The sequence below is a fragment of the Mustelus asterias genome, chromosome 17 (genome assembly GCF_964213995.1).
Source record: "Mustelus asterias chromosome 17, sMusAst1.hap1.1, whole genome shotgun sequence".
In the NCBI taxonomy this organism is placed as follows: Eukaryota; Metazoa; Chordata; class Chondrichthyes; order Carcharhiniformes; family Triakidae; genus Mustelus; species Mustelus asterias.
The window spans coordinates 61,661,837-61,679,984 of record NC_135817.1 but is presented as its reverse complement, the minus strand read 5'-3'; the positions used below and the strand labels follow the sequence as shown (position 1 = coordinate 61,679,984).

At 43.6% G+C, this 18,148-nt stretch overlaps 2 protein-coding genes across 5 annotated transcripts in view; one reads left to right on the top strand and one right to left on the bottom strand.

Annotated features, from left to right (window-relative positions):
* LOC144506546 (transmembrane protein 50B-like) overlaps positions 1-14,123 on the bottom strand; it is a 70,106-nt gene extending 55,983 nt beyond the window's left edge. For 3 of the 4 annotated variants that reach the window (XR_013499922.1, XR_013499923.1, XM_078232807.1), the window contains exon 1: positions 14,010-14,123. The gene's annotated coding sequence lies outside the window, so the exon portion shown is untranslated. Of the gene's footprint in view, positions 1-944; positions 1,056-14,009 lie in introns of those variants that run through there. The other variant, XM_078232808.1, reaches the window with a different exon arrangement.
* gart (phosphoribosylglycinamide formyltransferase) overlaps positions 13,470-18,148 on the top strand; it is a 58,323-nt gene continuing 53,644 nt past the window's right edge. Inside the window, exon 1 of the mRNA XM_078232803.1 lies at positions 13,470-13,522. The gene's annotated coding sequence lies outside the window, so the exon portion shown is untranslated. The remainder of the gene's footprint in view (positions 13,523-18,148) is intronic.

Here is an 18,148-nt window from a genome sequence, read left to right as displayed (position 1 = left end):
ATCTTCAGCTCATACTAAATCTGCCATCTTGAAGACATTCTCACCATCTTTCAAAACTGTCTTCTCTTCAATCTGACCTTTGGTCACTTCCCTTCCGTCCACCTCCCCCCAAAACATCTGTCATCAACCTACGAAACCATGAGTCTTTTTGCTATTGTAAAGGCATTATTCAAATACAAACATTGGTGGCAGTGTGTACAAGAATCTAAAGGGGGGGGGGAGGAGAGCGGGTAGAGAAAGTGAGAGAGAGGGGAGGGAGGGGGAGGGGGTGTACAGAGATTGTTGAGAGAATTACCATCTTGGTGATTGATTTATAATTTATGAAGCAATATATATCAGCATGGAAATTGACTTGGCAATTTCATCCCAGTTCTGGAGAGTTTCTACATGGAATAAGGTGATTGTGCCACTTTACAGCCCTGAGTTTAACATTAATTAGGCTTGCTGATCGAGTGCAGGAGAGTTCATTATCAGTTACACTGCCCATTAATGTAGTAGACAACCAGGATATGACGCACTGTAGTGGAGATGGTGTTGGGGGGGGGGGGGGGGGAAGAAAAACAGTGAATAGGAAAGTAATCATTAGCGCACTCTTACCCACATCTTAGTGACATGTTTCGGAATACTAGCAGAGCAGAGGGCAAGTTCCCTGCATTCTTAATTGGGGTACATTTACTTGGGGTGAGAAGGCATTAATAAATCAATATGATAAAGAAAGCTTTAACTCATCCCCTCCCAACATTAAACACAAACATATCATTGACAAAAAACACAACTTCTATGAAAATGTTAAACCTTGAATGTAATTTTCTAATCAACATCAATAGTTTGATAAGCCACAGCCTGGCAGGCAAACAAGCATTATTTGAGTTGTAAACTCTTAGAGTGCTTGCTGGGAAGGATTGAAGGACTTGCTAAAGCTGCTGTTTTGTTTGATTAAGTACCATGCTAGTATGACCAGTATCTATGCAGCTGCTGTGCTGAGTCCTGATGATACCCTCTTTAGACAGTAAATTTGCAGGATAGGCTGAGGTTGACACCAAGGAAAACATCTTCTATAAAAATGAAAAAAAGAAAGCAGCCTTCAAAAATCCCATAAATTTAAGAACATAAGAACATAAGAAATAGGAGCAGGAGTGGGCCATCTAGCCCCTCGAGCCTGCCCCGCCATTCAACAAGATCATGGCTGATCTGAAGCGAATCAATTCCACTTACCCGCCTGCTCCCCATATCCCTTAATTCCCTTATCGATCAGAAATCTATCTACCCGTGATTTAAACATATTCAACGAGGTAGCCTCCACCACTTCAATGGGCAGAGAATTCCAGAGATTCACTACCCTCTGAAAGAAGAAGTTCCCCCTCAACTCTGTTCTGAACCGGCCCCCACTTATTTTGAGGCTGTGCCCTCTAGTTCTGGTTTCCCTTCTAAGTGGAAAGAATCTCTCTACCTCTACCCTATCCAGCCCCTTCATTATCTTATATGTCTCTACACTGGATTTGCCTCAAGCTGTACAAGGCTCATGCAGATAGTGTCACTAAGTATAACAGCAGCTTAACACGACACAAAAGATACAAGTGAATGGGAAACAAACACACCCCTGGAAAAGCAGTGATTGTAACAGCTGCGTCCGTAGAGAAGCTGCAAAGCTGCTACTGTTAGTTTCCAAAGCACAGCATTTACTGGAATATCAGGAAGATTATTCAGCATTCTGATGGGAAGAACACTATTTTGGTACAATAAATAATTATTTTGGAATTCACTCGAGGGGACATGTGATGTAACTTTAGTAAGTTTTCCCAGGCTGCAGACTACATGAGGATTGGATTACTAACAACTCTTCTTCCAACAATAAAGAAGCTGTGTTATAGATCAATTTCAGGCCCCATTCGTGGATTTCAGTCTCTGTTTAAAATGGATGTAAAAATAGCGTCTGACACGCCTAGTGGCCTCATTCAATCAACTGTAAGTAACACCCTGAACAGGAAATGCTTGTTTGGATTTATATTTTGGAAATATAAAGAAGTTAATATTTTTCCTGCTGTAACTTCTTCCATGCAAAACACAATCATAAAGGTTACACACCAAACAACTACAACAGTTTAACTTTATATAGCACCTGTAACATTGATACATACAAAGTCACACACCTCCTGACTCAGCAATGCAGGCCTACAAGTCCCCAATTCACCTGCGAATGAAAACCAAGACTGTCATCTGTCTTGAGTGAGAGAGTACATCTCAGGACCGTGAAGGATCCTCCGCTACTCTCTGCTACACTCGAAAGTTGGAGGATACCTCTTTACCGACTGTACATTTAGAGTAAAACTAACAGCTTAAATTTCTGTTTAAGAAATAAACAGAAGCAAGAAGTTGATGGGGAGGCAATGGCCTCGTGGTGTAATCGCTAGACCATTAATCCAGAAACTCAGCTAATGTTCTGGGGACCTGGGTTCAAATCCCACCACGGCAGATGGTGGAATTTGAATTCAATTTTTTTTTAAATTTGGAATTAAGAATCAACTGATGACCATGAAACCATTGTCGATTGTTGGAAAAACCCATCTGGTTCACTAATGTCCTTTAGGGAAGGGAATACGCTGTCCTTATCTTGTCTGGCCTACATGTGACTCCAGAGCCACAGCAATGTGGTTGACTCCCAATTGCCCTCCAAGGGCAATTAGGGATGGGCAATGAATGCTGGCCAGCTAGCAACGCCCATGTCCCATTAATGAATTAAAAAAATACTACCAAGAAACTAGCTAGACAATACTTGGCCTACAGAAGACAGAAATTCTTTCAAAACAAAAAGACAATCTATATCCTTCATTCATTTGTTTCTTCAAGTGAGGCCTTCATGGATACTCCCCACAAGAATGACTTTCCTGGAGTCCCTCATGATCCTGGTATAGGCAAATTGAAAAAGGGAAGTGCAAATCATGATACGGCTGCTCTTTCCTTGGTGCGAAAGAAAGTTCTCTCAAGGTTTTGACATTTGGTAGCCTTTGAACTTGCATCACCTTCTACTCTTACACATCTATCAACGTTTCTGAACAATGTACAATTTGAACTCCTCAAAGCAGAGGTTCAACTATTTTAAACCAGTAAAGAAAAAGTCACTTTTTGGCAGTTCACCGAGACGTAGAAGCACAGGTGCACAGAGCCAAACAAAGACACATGCCTTGAGCACATGCTAGTTTTTCCATCATCTCTTCATGGTTCAAGTAACAGTGGGCACTAGTGAAAAATCAGGACATTAGGTTAGGAGTAAGAAAGAAAAGAGATCAGGTGGATTCGATTCACAGGATACCAAAGTTAAGAAATAAGTTACTTGGGAAGGTCATGTTAGTGAACAATATTCCTGAAGTTAAGAAACAATTGAATGCGTTTCCAAAGCGAAGTGATTGAGAGACCTAAACTAAACATTAATTCAATCCCAGCTGGAGTATTGTGTTTAATTTTGGGCACCACAGTTTGAGGTCATCAGAAAGGGTACATTAGAGATTTATTAGAATCGGTCCAGAGATGAAGGATCAAAGTTACTTGGATAGACCAGAGAAACTGGAGTTGTCCTCCACCAAGAGCAGAAAATATTTACATGAGATTTGATAGGTATTCAAAAATGATGAAGGGTGTATATAGAATCACTAGAGAAGCAGTTAGCATTGACTGAAGGGGCGATAACTATGGGCCCCAGCTTTAAGATGCTTGCTAAAAGGGTGGGTAATAAAAGGTTGATATTGCAAGCAATCCATACATACATGAATCAATTTTTTTAAAAGAACCAGATACAGCAAGAGAAAATGACAAGTGGTTAGGATTTGGAACGAATTGATAGTCTGGCGAATACAAATTCGATAGTTGTCTTCAAAGTAGAATGGGATAAAGTTTAGTTTATTTATTCGTGTCACAAGTAGGCTTTCATTCATACTGCAATAAAGTTATGTGAAAATCCCCTTGTCGCCACAATCTGGCGCCTGTTCGGGTACACTGAGGGAGAATTTAGCATGGCCAATGCACCTAACCAGCACATCTTTCGGACTGTGGGAGGAAACCGGAGCACCCGGAGGAAACTCTTGCAGACACTGGAAGAACGTGCAGATTCCACACAGTGACCCAAGCTGGGAATCAAACCCAGGTCCCTGGCGCTATGAGGCAGCAGTGCTAACCACCGTGCCGCCCATGCCACCATGCTGTGCCTGAATTTCTTAGAGAAAAGAGGCAGGGATATTAGCAAACAATAGGAAATGGAACTAATTGAATTGCCCTTTGAAAGAGGAAGCATAGACTCTACATGCCAATTCATCTCCTCCAGTGCTGAACTATTCTATGATACAATGATCAAGGGAGAAGGGTGGTGGAGTTGTTCTATCAAATGAAATGGAATTGCTTGCCCTCTTTAAAAAAACTCTTTCCACCTTTATCTTAAAAATTACAGATAAAACATCCATTTTAAAAATGGGAGATTGTAATTTAAAACAAATCTCCTTCCCATTCCTCCCTACTCACAACTGAAGGTGGACATACTATTCATTCTCAACATATCTGTCAAAGCTGCTCCACAGTGGGCCACAATGGTGTTCCCACAAGAAAGGTCTAGGCTTGATCCCTAGTCCGAAGCAGTCCAGTTGATTCTGCCAGAAAATATTTGGTGAAATGCTTTTCGAATACAAAAGAAATGCAAATAAAAACATTTGCTCTCAAGCCACCGTTTTAAATCTTTACAAATAACATACATGAGCAAATACTTTTATTACATGATCTATAATTAGGAAACTGAAACCTGAAAATCACATTGTATTGACCAATTTACAAAGACGTATAGAATACAAAAGCCAGGAAGTTATGCTAAGGTGAAAGTCCAATTCTGGACACCACAGTTTAGGAAGAATGTGAAGGCTTTGGCGAGGGTAGAGGGATTTACAGTTATGTGGATAGACCAGAGAACTTGGTGTTGTTCACCATGGTGCAGAGAAAGCTAAATTGAGATCTGAAAATTGAAGGCTAAATCGAGATCTGTTAAATCATGAAGGGTTTAAGAATAGAGTGAAGTTCTGCCTTTCATGACTTCCTTGTTCGTGTGTTTGCTTACCCACACTTACCGTAGAATCCTACAGTGCAGGAGGCGGCCATTGGGCCCATCGAGTCTGCACTGACCACAATCCCACCCAGGCCCTATCCTCGTAACCCCACAATTAATTTACCCTAGCTTGTCCCCCTGACACTAAAGGGCAATTTAGCATGGCCAATCCATCTAACCCGTACATCTTTGGAGTGTGGGAGGAAATCAAAGCACCCGGAGGAAACCCATGCAAACCAAGGGGAGAATGTGCAAACTTGAAGCAGACAGTGACCCAAGCCAGGAATCAAACCCAAGTCCCTGGCGCAGAGAGACAGCAGTGCTAACCACTGTGCCACCATGCTTTGTACTTTGTAGCACTTTGTACTATATCACCCATTATGTCAGCAATGTTTGATATTCCGCGTTTTCTTCCCTCTCTCTTCTTTTCCCGATGAGACGATAATCATGACGGAATAGAGACCTCAACATGTTTAATGGAGAAATGGTGTTGAAGTCTCAGAGTGGGAGCCTTCCACTAGTCCTGGCCGAGAACATTTAATTCTCTTGAGCACTTTTTTGAGAGGTGTCTAGAATGGTTGCTGCTGATGTGCAGCTGGAATGGAGAAATTAACTTGGAAATGTCCAAATCTCAGTCTAGAGCTGAAATAATTGCTCTACTCAATTTTGGAAAGAGCACAGATTGTGTCTGCCAGTTTTGAGGTGATTCATTTTTTTCCTGAAATGAGGATCATCTCTTTTTAAAATTTTTAGTACGTGTCACATATTGCTCAGAGGCTCCCCGTCTGTTGTACAGGTACCACGATTTGTTGTACAGTAACTGTGCAAACCAATGCTGCCCTCGCAATGAAACCTATCTGACTGACTCCCATTGAGAAGCATCATTTGCAATTTCATTGTTTGTGAGATTTCGTGGGAATGTAACCCCTGTGAACAACGGGCCTTTACTGTAAATTGAAAGAGACTGTTTCCAGTAGCTGGAAGATCAATAACCAGAGAGTACAGATTGTAGGTGATTGGCAAAGAGAAACCTTTTCTTAAAAACAATGGGACCCTGTGAGAGAACCTCTCCGACTACATCGAGGGCATCCTGAAACCCATCGTACAAGGAACCCCCAGCTTCTGTCGCGACACCGCGGACTTCTTACAGAAACCCAGCACCCATGGAGCAGTTGAGCCAGGAACACTCCTCGTCGCAATGGACGTCTCAGCACTCTACACCAGCTTCCCCCACAACGGCGGCATTGCTGCAACTGCCTCAGTCCTCAACACCGACAACTGCAAACCTCCAGATACAATTCTACAACTCATCTGTTTCATCCTGGACCACAATGTCTTTACTTTCAACAACCAGTTTTTCATCCAGACACACGGAACAGCCATGAGGACCAGATTCGCACCTCAATATGCCAACATCTTCATGCACAGGTTCGAACAAGACCTCTTCACCACACAGGGCCTTCAACTGATGCTATACACTGGATACATCAATGACATTTTCTTCCTTTGGACTCACGGCGAAGAATCACAGAAACAACTATATGATGACATCAACAAGTTCCATCCCACCACCAGACTCACCATGGACTACTCTCCAGAATTGGTTGCATTCTTGGACACACGTATCTTCATCAAGGACGGTCACCTCAGCACTTCACTGTACCACAAGCCCATGGATACCTCATGATGCTCCACTTCTCCAGCTTCCACCCTAAACACTCTAAAGAAGCCATCCCCTACGGACAAGCCGTCTGTATACACAGGATCTGCTCAGATGAGGTGGAACGTAACAGACACCTACAGACGCTGAAAGACACCCTCATAAGAACAGGATATGGCGCTCGACTCATCAATTGATTGTTTTGATGCACCACAGTGAAAAACTGCACCAACCTCCTCAGAAGACAAACATGGGACACGTCCGACGGAGTACCCTTCGTCGTCCAATACTTCCCCAGAGCGGAGAAGGTACGACATCTTCTTCGAAGCCTTCAACATGTCATCGATGAAGACGGACATCTCGCCAAGGCCATCTCCACATCCCCACTACTTGCCTTCAAACAACCGTGCAACCTCAAACATAGAACATAGTATCCCTACAGTGCAGAAGGAGGCCATTCAGCCCATCAAGTCTGCACCGACCGCAATCCCACCCAGGCCCTATTCCCATAACCCCACATATTTACCCTGCTAATCCCCTGACACTAGGATCAATTTGGTATGGCCAATCAACCTAACCTGCACATCTTTGGACTGTGGGAGGAAACCGGAGCACCCAAAGGAAACCCATGCAGACACGGGGAGAATGTGCAAACTCCACACAGACAATGGCCCGAGGCCAGAATCAAACCCGGGTCCCTGGCACTGTGTGGCAGCAGTGCTAACCACTGCGCCACCGTGCCACCCATTGTTCGCAGCATACTACCCAGCCTTCAGGATAATAGCGACCACAACACCACACAACCCTGCCACAGCAACATCTGCAAGACATGCCGGATCGACACAGATGCCATCATCTCACGTGAGAACACCATCCACCAGGTACACAGTACATACCCATGCGATTTGGCCAATGTTGTCTACCTGATATGCTGCAGGAAAGGGTGTCCCGGGGCATGGTACATGGGCGAGACCATGCAGACGCTACGACAATGGATGAATAGACACTGCTCGACAATCACCAGGCAGGAGTGTTCCCTTCCTGTCAGGGAACACTTCAGCAGTCAAGGGCATTCAGCCTCCGATCTTCGGGTAAGTGTTCTCAAAGGCGGCCTTCAAGACACATGATAATGCAGAATCGCCGAGCAGAAACTGATAGCCAAGTTCCGCACACGAGGACGGCCTCAACCAGGATCTTGGGGTCATGTCACACTACCTGTAACCCCCACCATTTGGCCTGGGCTTGCAAAATCTTACTAACTATCCTGGCTTGAGACAATTCACATCTCTTTAACCTGTGCTTAACCCTCTCTCCACTCGCATTGTCAGTACCTGTAAAGACTTGATTACCTGTTAAGACTCGCATTCCAACCATTATCTTGCAATCTTGAGTCTGTGTCTACACATGGCCTGTTTGTGAACCCAACTCTCCACTCACCTGATGAAGGAGCAGCGCTCCGAAAGCTCGTGCTACCAAATAAACCTGTTGGACTTTAACCTGGTGTTGAGACACTTCTTACTGTGCCCACCCCAGTCCAACGCCAGCATCTCCACATCATAAAAACAATGAATGATTAGGATCCAGAGTACACTGCTTGGTGGGTCCAAGGAAATTGGATAAATATTTAGAAGTACAGGATAATAGAACTAACTGGTTTGCTATGCAGGCTCAATGTGCCAAATGCCCTCCTTCTGTGCTATTCTATGGCTCTATGACATGTAGCTTTTCTAATTCATTCAAGGGATGTGAGCACCGCTGGCTGGGTCAGCATTTATTGCCCATCCCTAATTGTCCTTAAACTGAATGGCTTGCTAGGCCATTTCAGAAGGCATTTGCTGTGGATTTAGAATCACATGCAAGAACGTTAAGGACCTCAGACAACCAAATGGGTTTTTATGACTATCGACAATGGTTTCATGGTCATCATTTAGACTTTTTAATTCCAGATTTTTATTCAATTCAAATTTCACCATCTGCTGTGGTGGGATTCGAACCCAGGTCCCCAGAGCATTACTCTGGGTCTTTAGATTACTAGTCCAGTAACACCATCACTATGCCGCCACCTCCCCTGAATACATTCCCCACTCAAACCCCCAAAAAAACACATACATTTGGTTAGTTAATTTGCTATGTTAGATATACTATGTGAACATATACTTTAATTAAAATAAATGAAAATTTGATGGAAAAGCTTCAACAAAACATTAACGTCAACATATGTATGTTCTCCATTTCAGAATGCACATGATTCATGTTAATGATGAGTTTTAATAATGGGAGGGAAATTACATAGTTCATACTTTATCACTAGCTAGGACACTCGTACATATGTCTATTTAATGAGTTTATGTGCTTGCTTCTATCTCCTCCTTCCCAAATGTTTATCGTCCATGCAAATCTTCACTGTTTGTCTAGACATAATTGGGGAAAAACGTTAACAGCTAGTCTTCATTTAATAATGGAATAAAACACTACTTGTTCACTGAAAACATTGTTAAACAGACCCGTGTTACTTCTACTCCTCTCGCAAACAGTTCTAATGGTGCAAATTTGATGACAGATATTGACAATAACAGCAATGGTCAGACATAGTCAATATGCATAATGACTCAGAAGCAATTATCTCCAATGAGACCACGAACCAAGACAAGACAATGACGCAAGAAAATAATGCACGTTAGGAGGAAAGATCACCAAACCGTCAAGCCTGGCCCTTTCACAATGCATATACAATTGATCCTACCATGAACTTTCCACATGTGGGAAATCTATAGATCATCAGAACTTTGGGTGGGGAAGAAAAAAACAAGACCAGGACACTTCTATGAAAGAGCAAACTTGCATTTTTATACAACCTTTCAAATCCCAGAGCACTTCACATTAATTTGTTGAAGTGCAGATACTGTTACAATGGTGACAAATGAAGAAGTCAATCTGAAAACGGGAAGGTCTCATTATTATATATATTTGGTTTTTTTGAGGGGCCAAAGGCCTACTCCTGCTCTTATTTTCTATGTTTTGGGAGTGTTAGTTCAAGGACAAGTCACTGAAGGAGTGCCCCGGTTTCCTTTAAATAATGTCACAAGATCCTTTAAGCAGCAAATAAGGTATTGGTATAACTGTTCAATTAAAGGACATTAATTTTGACAAATTGGCTCCTCCTTGATTCTGTACTGAAGTGTCAGTTTATGTTGTTTGCTTAGAAGGCGGCACGGTGGCACAATGGTTAGTACCGCTGCATCACAGCGCCAGGAACCCGTGTTTGATTCCAGCTTTGGGTGACTGTGTGGAGTTTGCACGTTCTCCCCGTGTCTGTGTGGATTTCCTCCAGGTGCTCCGGTTCTCTCCCACTGTCCAAAGATATGCATGTTAGGTGGATTGGCCATGCTGAATTGCCCCTTAGTGTCAAAAGATATGTAGTTTGGGTGGATTAGTTCTGTTCCAAGGAAAAGTATCAACAATTGAGTGAAGCTGACACTTGCTGCCTCTGCACATTTCCCAACACTTTGTTACAAGGGAAAGGTTTTTGGAGAAGTTGAAGGTACCTAACCAACACCACCCTCCACACAAATTCTGCACAGCAACCTAAAAGTGGAAGGTAACACGCCTCCATTAAAAATAGCATTGAAATCCAATTTCTTTCTTGCCCACTAGATCTGAGCATTTCTAGCAAGGTCAGCACTTCTTATGCATCTGAATTGTCCTTGAGAAGTTGGCGATGGACCACCTTCTTAAATCACTGCAACCAATGTACTTCTATAGCGAGGTTAGGGAGGAGGTTCCAAGAGTTTAATCTAGCGACAGTAAAGAAGCAACAATATAGTTCCATTCAGGATGGCATGTGGCTTGGGGAAGAACTTACAGGTGGTGTTCCCATGCTGTGCTTCCTCTAGGTGGTGGAGGTTACAAGTTTGTAAAGGCTTAGCGAATTAGACCATAAGACATAAGAGCAGAAGTAAGTAATTCAGCCTGTCAAGACTGCTCTGCCATACAATGAGATCATGACTGATCGGATACGATAATTCTCAACTCCACTTTCCCACCTTAGACACATAACCCTTCATTCCCTTACTGATTAAAAATCTGTCCGTCTCAGTCTTGAACATACTTAATGACCCAGATTCTATAACCCTCTGCGGTAAAGAATTCCACAGATTTGGAATACTGTGTCCAATTCTGATCGCCACACTACCAGAAGGACGTGGAGGCTTTGGAGGGAGTACAGAAAAGGTTCACCACGATGTTGCCTGGTATGGAGGGTATTAGCTATGAGGAAAGATTGAATAAACTGGGATTGTTCTCCCCGAACAACAGAGGCTGACCTGATAGAAGTTTATAAAATTATGAGGGGCATAGATAAGGTAGACAGTTGAACCGGGGGGGTGGGGGGGGGGGGATGTGCATTTAAGAATTATCTGGATAGACACATGAACAAGTGGGGAATAGAAGGGTGCAGGTGATTGGTCTAGATAGGAAAAGAAATTCCTCCTCATTTCTGTCTTAAACGGAAACCCCCCAACTCTGAGATTATGCCCTCTGCTCTTAGACTCTGTTTTTTTTTGTTTTTCCAATCTTAGACTCTTCAACAAGAGTAAAGAACCTCTCAGAATTTACCCTGTCAAGCCCCCTAAGAATCCTATTGCCAGAACTTTACTACCCCGCGCACCACGGTTTTTGGAACAGGCGAGGGGGTGGAAAATGGAAAGGTCCATTGACCTCCAGCAGGATTTTACGGTTTTGGAACGAGCAAGGCCGTAAAATCTCACCCTATATGTCTCATTCTTCTAAACTCAAATGAATACAAGGCCCAACCTACTCAACCTCTCCTCATAAGAAAATCCCTCCATACCAGAGATCAACCTAGCGAACCTTCGCTGGACTGCCAGTAATATATCTTTCCTTAGCTATATTGTTCACTGTATGCTAGGTGTGATCTCATAGAATCCCTACCATGCAGAAGGAGGCCATTTGATCCATCGAGCCTGCATTGACAACAATCCCATCCAGGCCCTAACCCAGCAACCCCACATATTTACCCTGTTAAATTGCCACTAAGGGGCAATTTAGCATGGCCAATTAACCTAACCCATATGCACATCTTGTAGCTACAGTATTTACATGTCTGGTCCAGTTGAGTTTCTGGTCTATGGTAATGTAGATGTAGATAGTGGGGTATTCAACAATGATTAATGCCTCCCAAGTCACCAGATTTCAGGTTCAAGTTGTTATTGAGGGCTTGAGCACACAAATCAAGGCTGACATTCCAGAGGATTCATACATTATTTTGAAGAAGAGCGGGAGAGTTATCCCCAATTACCTGACCAATACTTATTCCTTGATCAACACTGCCCCATCATCCTGGGGGTTACCGTTGAGCAGAAACTGAACTGGACAAGCCACATAAATACTGTGGCTACCAGAGCAGGTCAAAGACTAGGAATCCCATGGCGAGAAACTCACCTCCTGACCTTCAAAGCCTGTCCACTATCTACAAGACACAAGTCAGGAATGTAGTGGCATACTCTCCACTTGCCTGGGTGAGTGCAACTCCAACAACACTCAAGACGTTCAACACCATCCAGGACAAAGCAACCTGCTTGATTGCTACCCCTTCCACAAACATTTAATCCCTCCAACACCAATGAACAGTGGCAGCCATGTATACCATGTACAAGATGCACGTGGGAGCTCACCAAAGTTCCTCAGACAGCACCTTCCAAACCCACGACCGCTACCATCCAGAAAGGCAAGAGCAGCAGATACCTGGGAATACCATCACTTGGAGCCCAAGTCACTCACCAATCTGACTTGGAAATATATTGCTGTTCCTTCATTGTTTCTGGGTCAAAATCTTGGAACTCTCTCCCTAAAAGCACTCTAGGTATACCAACACCTCCGTGACTGCAACGGTTCAAGGCAGCTAGCTCACCACCACCTTCTGAAAGGTAACTAGGGATGGGCAATAAATGCTGGTCCAGCCAGCAACACCCACGTCCCAGAAATGTTTTTTTTAATTCTTTGGTCATCATCATATTATTGTTTCTGAGAACTTGTGCACAGTTTGGCTGTTGCTTTTCATCACAACAATGACTGCAATCCAAAAAGTACTTAACTGCCTGTAAAGTGCTCGAGACATCCAGGGTTGTGCAAAGTGCTATACAAATGCAAATCTTTCCTTCTTTTGAACATCAAGTGGAGATAGCTAGATTCTCTTTTGTCGGAGATGGCCGTTGCCTGGCAGTTGTGTGTCACAACCGTTACTTGTCACATTTTGTCTAAGTTGGAAAGTTGCCCCAGTCTTGATGCATGCAAGCACCATGAAACACAGATTGCTTCAGTACCTTAGGAGTTGCAAATTGTTCTGAGCACTATACAATTGTCAGCAAACACCCCCACTTCTGACCTTATAGTGGGTAGGAGGTCATTGATGAAGCAGTTTGAAGATGGTTGGGCCTAGGACACTACCTGAGGCAGTGCAGCAGCAGCAACACCCTGAAGCTGAAATGACTGGCTCCCAACAATCGCGACCATCCATTTTCCCTTGCGTGAGGAGTGACCACAACCAGCCAAGAGATTTTTCCCCGATTCCCATTGACTTTGATTTTGCCAGGGTTACTTGATGCCAAAAAAATCAAACGTCACCTCAACATCAATGGCACTCTCACCTCATTGGTGGAATTCAGCCCTTACATTTTATATCCAACGCAGAATTAAAAGAACAAAAATAAAACCATTTCCTGCTTTAGTTTCCTGATACAAAATTGGAGTAAGCTACTGATCAGGTAAGGAAAGTTTGCTGATTTGGGGGGGGTTGTACCAAAATAAACCTCTTCCCCTCTCCATCACTGCCCCCCCGCTAGGAACACTACTAGTATATGATGAGAAGAGATATATATTGGCAGCAGTTTAGGATGAGGAATGAGAGTTAAAATGGTTTTTTTTAAATGTGCTGCCCACAGCAATCAGTATTTTCCATTAAAAGGTGACAGGTAGAGAACATGTCCAGACTTTAAAGAACCTGAGCTAAGGCCATGTCTGCAGCCAGTGATGTGTCACTCAGGGGATGGTTCCAGATGCAGGTACAAGGTTGTTTCAGGCTTTGCTGTTGCAGCAGCCTCCTCCTCCTCCGCCGCCCATCTCCCAGGCTCAGGAGGACAAACTGCCGCCCACAAAGCTGAGGGCCACACTCACCAAATGGGAACCACACCGCTGCTATTTTCATCTCTATCCCTTTATAAAAAAAAGAAAACACATCTAAAGTGCACCAACCTGGATTTTGGCTTCTTCAATCCGGCTTCCCCCCCCCCTTCACAGGCCGGCCCGGCTTGGCTCGCCTTCTCCACCCGGTGCTGTCCTGTCCTGTCCGCCCCGCCCCCCGGCGCTGATTGACAGCCAGCTCGCCCGCCCCGCCCCCCGGCGCTGATTGACACCCAGCTCGCCCGCCCCGCCCCCCGGCGCTGATTGACACCCAGCTCGCCCGCCCCGCCCCCCGGGGCTGATTGACACCCAGCTCGCCCGCCCCGCCCCCCGGGGCTGATTGACACCCAGCTCGCCCGCCCCGCCCCCCCAGCGCTGATTGACACCCATTCGCCCAATGGCAAACGAGACACCGGCCCCACTACCGCCAATCGCATCTCGTCTTACAGTCGCCAGGGATCCGCCCACTTTGACGGAGGTGCCTCGCATGAAACGAGAGCTGCCATTGGCTGCTCCCCACCCCCCCTCCCATGTTGAAGCCCTCTTCTTTGATTCTATAATTCTATGATTCTTCTGGGTCAAGTTATTAATAAGACATTACACAGGACAAGGCAGTTTTGTTTCTTTGGCACAATTGTCTGCAGCTTATAAAAATAGCTCACTCTAATAGCTGCCAGTGTTTTAAACAAATTATAAGGATAGCTACATAAGGCCTATCTGTAATCTGCAACACTATATTCTGCACCCTGTCCCCTGTGAATGGTATGTTTTGCCTGTATTGCGCAAGAAACAATACTTTTCACTGTATCACAATACGTGACAATTAATCAACCAAATCAAAGAGGGCAGAACGGTGGCACTGCTGCCTCACAGTGCCAGGGACCGGGTTCAATTCCCAGCTTGGGTCACTGTATGGCGTCTGCACATTCTCCCCGTGTCTGCATGGATTTCCTCCAGGTGCTCCAGTTTGCTCCCACAGTCCGAAAGACGTGCTGGTTAGATGCATTGGCCATACTAAAATCTCCCTTCGTGTACCAGAACAGGCGCAGGAGTGTGGCGACTAGGGGATTTTCACAGTAACTTCATTGCAGCGTTAATGTAAGCCTACTTGTGACACTAATAAATAAACTTAAAAAACTGGCCAATCCAGTAGAATGAGTTTTAGTTTATTGATTCGTATCAGAAGTAGGCTTATATTAACGCTGCAATGAAGTTACTGTGAAAATCCTTTAGTCACAATCTGGTGAAGGGACACTGGCCTCTGAGAAGTTGTCTCATTACTTACCCACTCTTGTATTCTATAACTTGGCTAATAAATGAAAGGATTCCACATGCAGTTTTGTAACCGCTTATGATGTTGTAAAAATCTCAAATTGCTTCACAGGAACATTATTAGAAGTTGACACCATGCCAAAGAATTAGGACAAGTGATCAAAAACATCGTTCAAAAAGTAGAAGTTAAGGAGTATCTAAAGGAAGTAGAGAAAATTAGGGACAAAATTCCAGTGCCTCGGGCCTTGGTGGTGGAAAGCACAGTCACTGGTGGGAGAGCAAAATAAGTGGTCAAGGTTACATAGATCGGAGGGACAAAGCCATAGAAGGATCTGAACAGAAGAACTCTAAAAATTGATATCCTGATAAACAGTGAACCCATGTTAAAGAGGCTGTTGACTACTACCTTACACAGTATTTTATCATAAGCTGGATCCAGTTGGAAACAGCATAAGGAGTTCGACTATTGCTCTAAAAAGCGTCATTAGATTTTAATATTATCTGTCTACCTGAAAAATAAGGAGTTTCCAAGGAATTTTATTGATGTAGGTCCTCGATTTAATAATTGAGGACAAAACACTGCAAGCATGAGAAGAAACAAGTAGGCTCAGTAAATATGAGTAGATTTTGACTGCACGTTGCAAGCTGGAGCAGTGGGGTGGCAGGGGTTGGTGCACGTCACTCGACATAATAGAAGCTAAAAGTCCTTTAAGTCAACAGACGTTCAATTGTTGGCATGACAGAAGCCCAGAGTTAAATTGATACAATATTACAGACAGAAGCCAACCATTTAGACATCACATTGTATTACTGTTTTATTCCCCACAAGCTAGATTGTCTGTCTAGTCTTACTCTCCTGTTCATTCCCTTATTCTTTCACACTCCTCACTTTCAAACAACTGTCCAGCCTCCCATTTAAATTTATGGACTCTGCTTCCATAGAGTCCACTGCTTGTAGCAGATAATTCCACACTCTAACCACCTCAAAGGAATTTTTCCTAATTTCTTCAATTCTTTGTGATTACAATATGTTTATTCCCTCGGATTACTATTTCACCGATCACACATCAGTAATATGAAAAAAAGGCCTGAACGTTTTTAGAAGTAAAAGTCTTGGCAAATCCTGAAACAGATTTGTGACATAAACCTTAGCTAACCCTGATGTATCTGAAGGCTTTAATGTAGATGGGACTTGGCTAGTTCTAGGCAGAAGTCGTGAGGAGGCCAACTTCATGCCAAAGAAGACATTTGGAATAGGAATTAGAACAATGCAGTCAGGGTCTCCCTGTAGAAGATACATTTAAAAACAGAAGAGTCATTGCCAGGGAAGCAGTAAGGCAGAAAAATATATAGAGAGATATGTAGCATTACTGTAATTAATAATTTTGTAATAGAAGAAAAATTGCCTGATGAATCAGAGAAAAAAAGAGACAAATAATCTAGATTTGCGCCAGTTCTGGGAGCGGTCTGATTGGTGGGGTTTATAAAATCTGGTGGCATGACAGAGGGCACCATGCCTTGCCTCTGCTGGAATTATCAATGTGATCCACTCCATTTTCATACCAGAATTGATATGCTGCCAAACTTTGGTAAGATTGCCCCCATATATTTCCTCATTAGCTATGGGCATTGCGACAATCACCCTACATTAACACAGCGTGTTATAAATTCTGAATTTCCAAAAAAATCTCAGATTACGCCATTGTCAGCATGTAATTTATAATCGCAGAAACCCCATGTTATCTTACCTGAAAGACACTGAAAACAAACCCTAGTCCACGTTGAACAATTTATTTATAGTTTGTACATTTCCCCAATGGAGTGTGGTCTCAATAGCTCATTGTACAATACCACCTTGAATTTGAATCATAGATTAACTTTCCCTCAGATGCAATATAACAATCTGAATAAATTGACCCAGGGCAATCTCTATCTCCTCAAGCCAGAATTAGAGGAGCACAGACATCTTGGCGGATTGTAGTGCTGCAGGAGATGTCAGAGATAGGAGAAGCAAGTCAACTGGAAAACAAGGATGGGAATTGTAAATCAAATCAATCAAAATGCTGTTTAAATGGAAGCCAACACAGTTCAACAAGCCGAGGTGTGATAGTTTCTGATGAAAGGTTATCCACTTGAAAAGTTAACTCTATTTCTCTCCACAGATGCTGCCCAACCTGCTGAGTTTACTTTCCAACATTTTATTCTTAGTTCTGATTTCCAGCATCCGCAGTATTTTTATTTTGTATTGATGATGGGAACTGGACTTGCTGCATGTTAAGTCATGGGCAGCAGAGCTTTTGACGCCCTCAATTTTACGGAGGATAGAATGTGGGTGACTGCCAGGAGTGCAATGGAATAGACAAGTCTAGAATAACAAATGTATAAATGAGTGTTTCAGCAGATGAGCTCAGACAGAGGCAGAGTGGGGCGATGTTACAGAGGGCGAAATAGGTGGTCTTAGGGATAGCACAATTATGAGGTCGCCTCAACAAATATAAAGCACTCAGAGGGAGTAGGGAGAGTGTAACAAAATGGGAGGGGGAAGATGGGGATGGCATGGAGTGAGTAATAAGGATCATGGAATTATAGAACCTCTAGAGTGCAGAAGGAGGCCATTCAGCCCATTGAGTCTGCACCAACATCTTAACCAGGCACACCTCTCACTTTATCCCCATATTCCCTGCACTTTACCCCATTAATGCCTTAATCTACACACTAATGGGAAATTTAGCATGGCCAATCCACCTAACCTGCACATCTTTAGACTGTGGAAGGAAACCGGAGCACCCGGAGGAAACACATATACATGGCATGGAGAGATGAGTGACAGAGATGCCATGAAGAGGTGAGTGATGGGGATGACACAGAATACGAATACACAGGAGATGGAGTGGACGATGAAATGGCATAGAAAGAGTGGGATGCAACATGGAATGAAT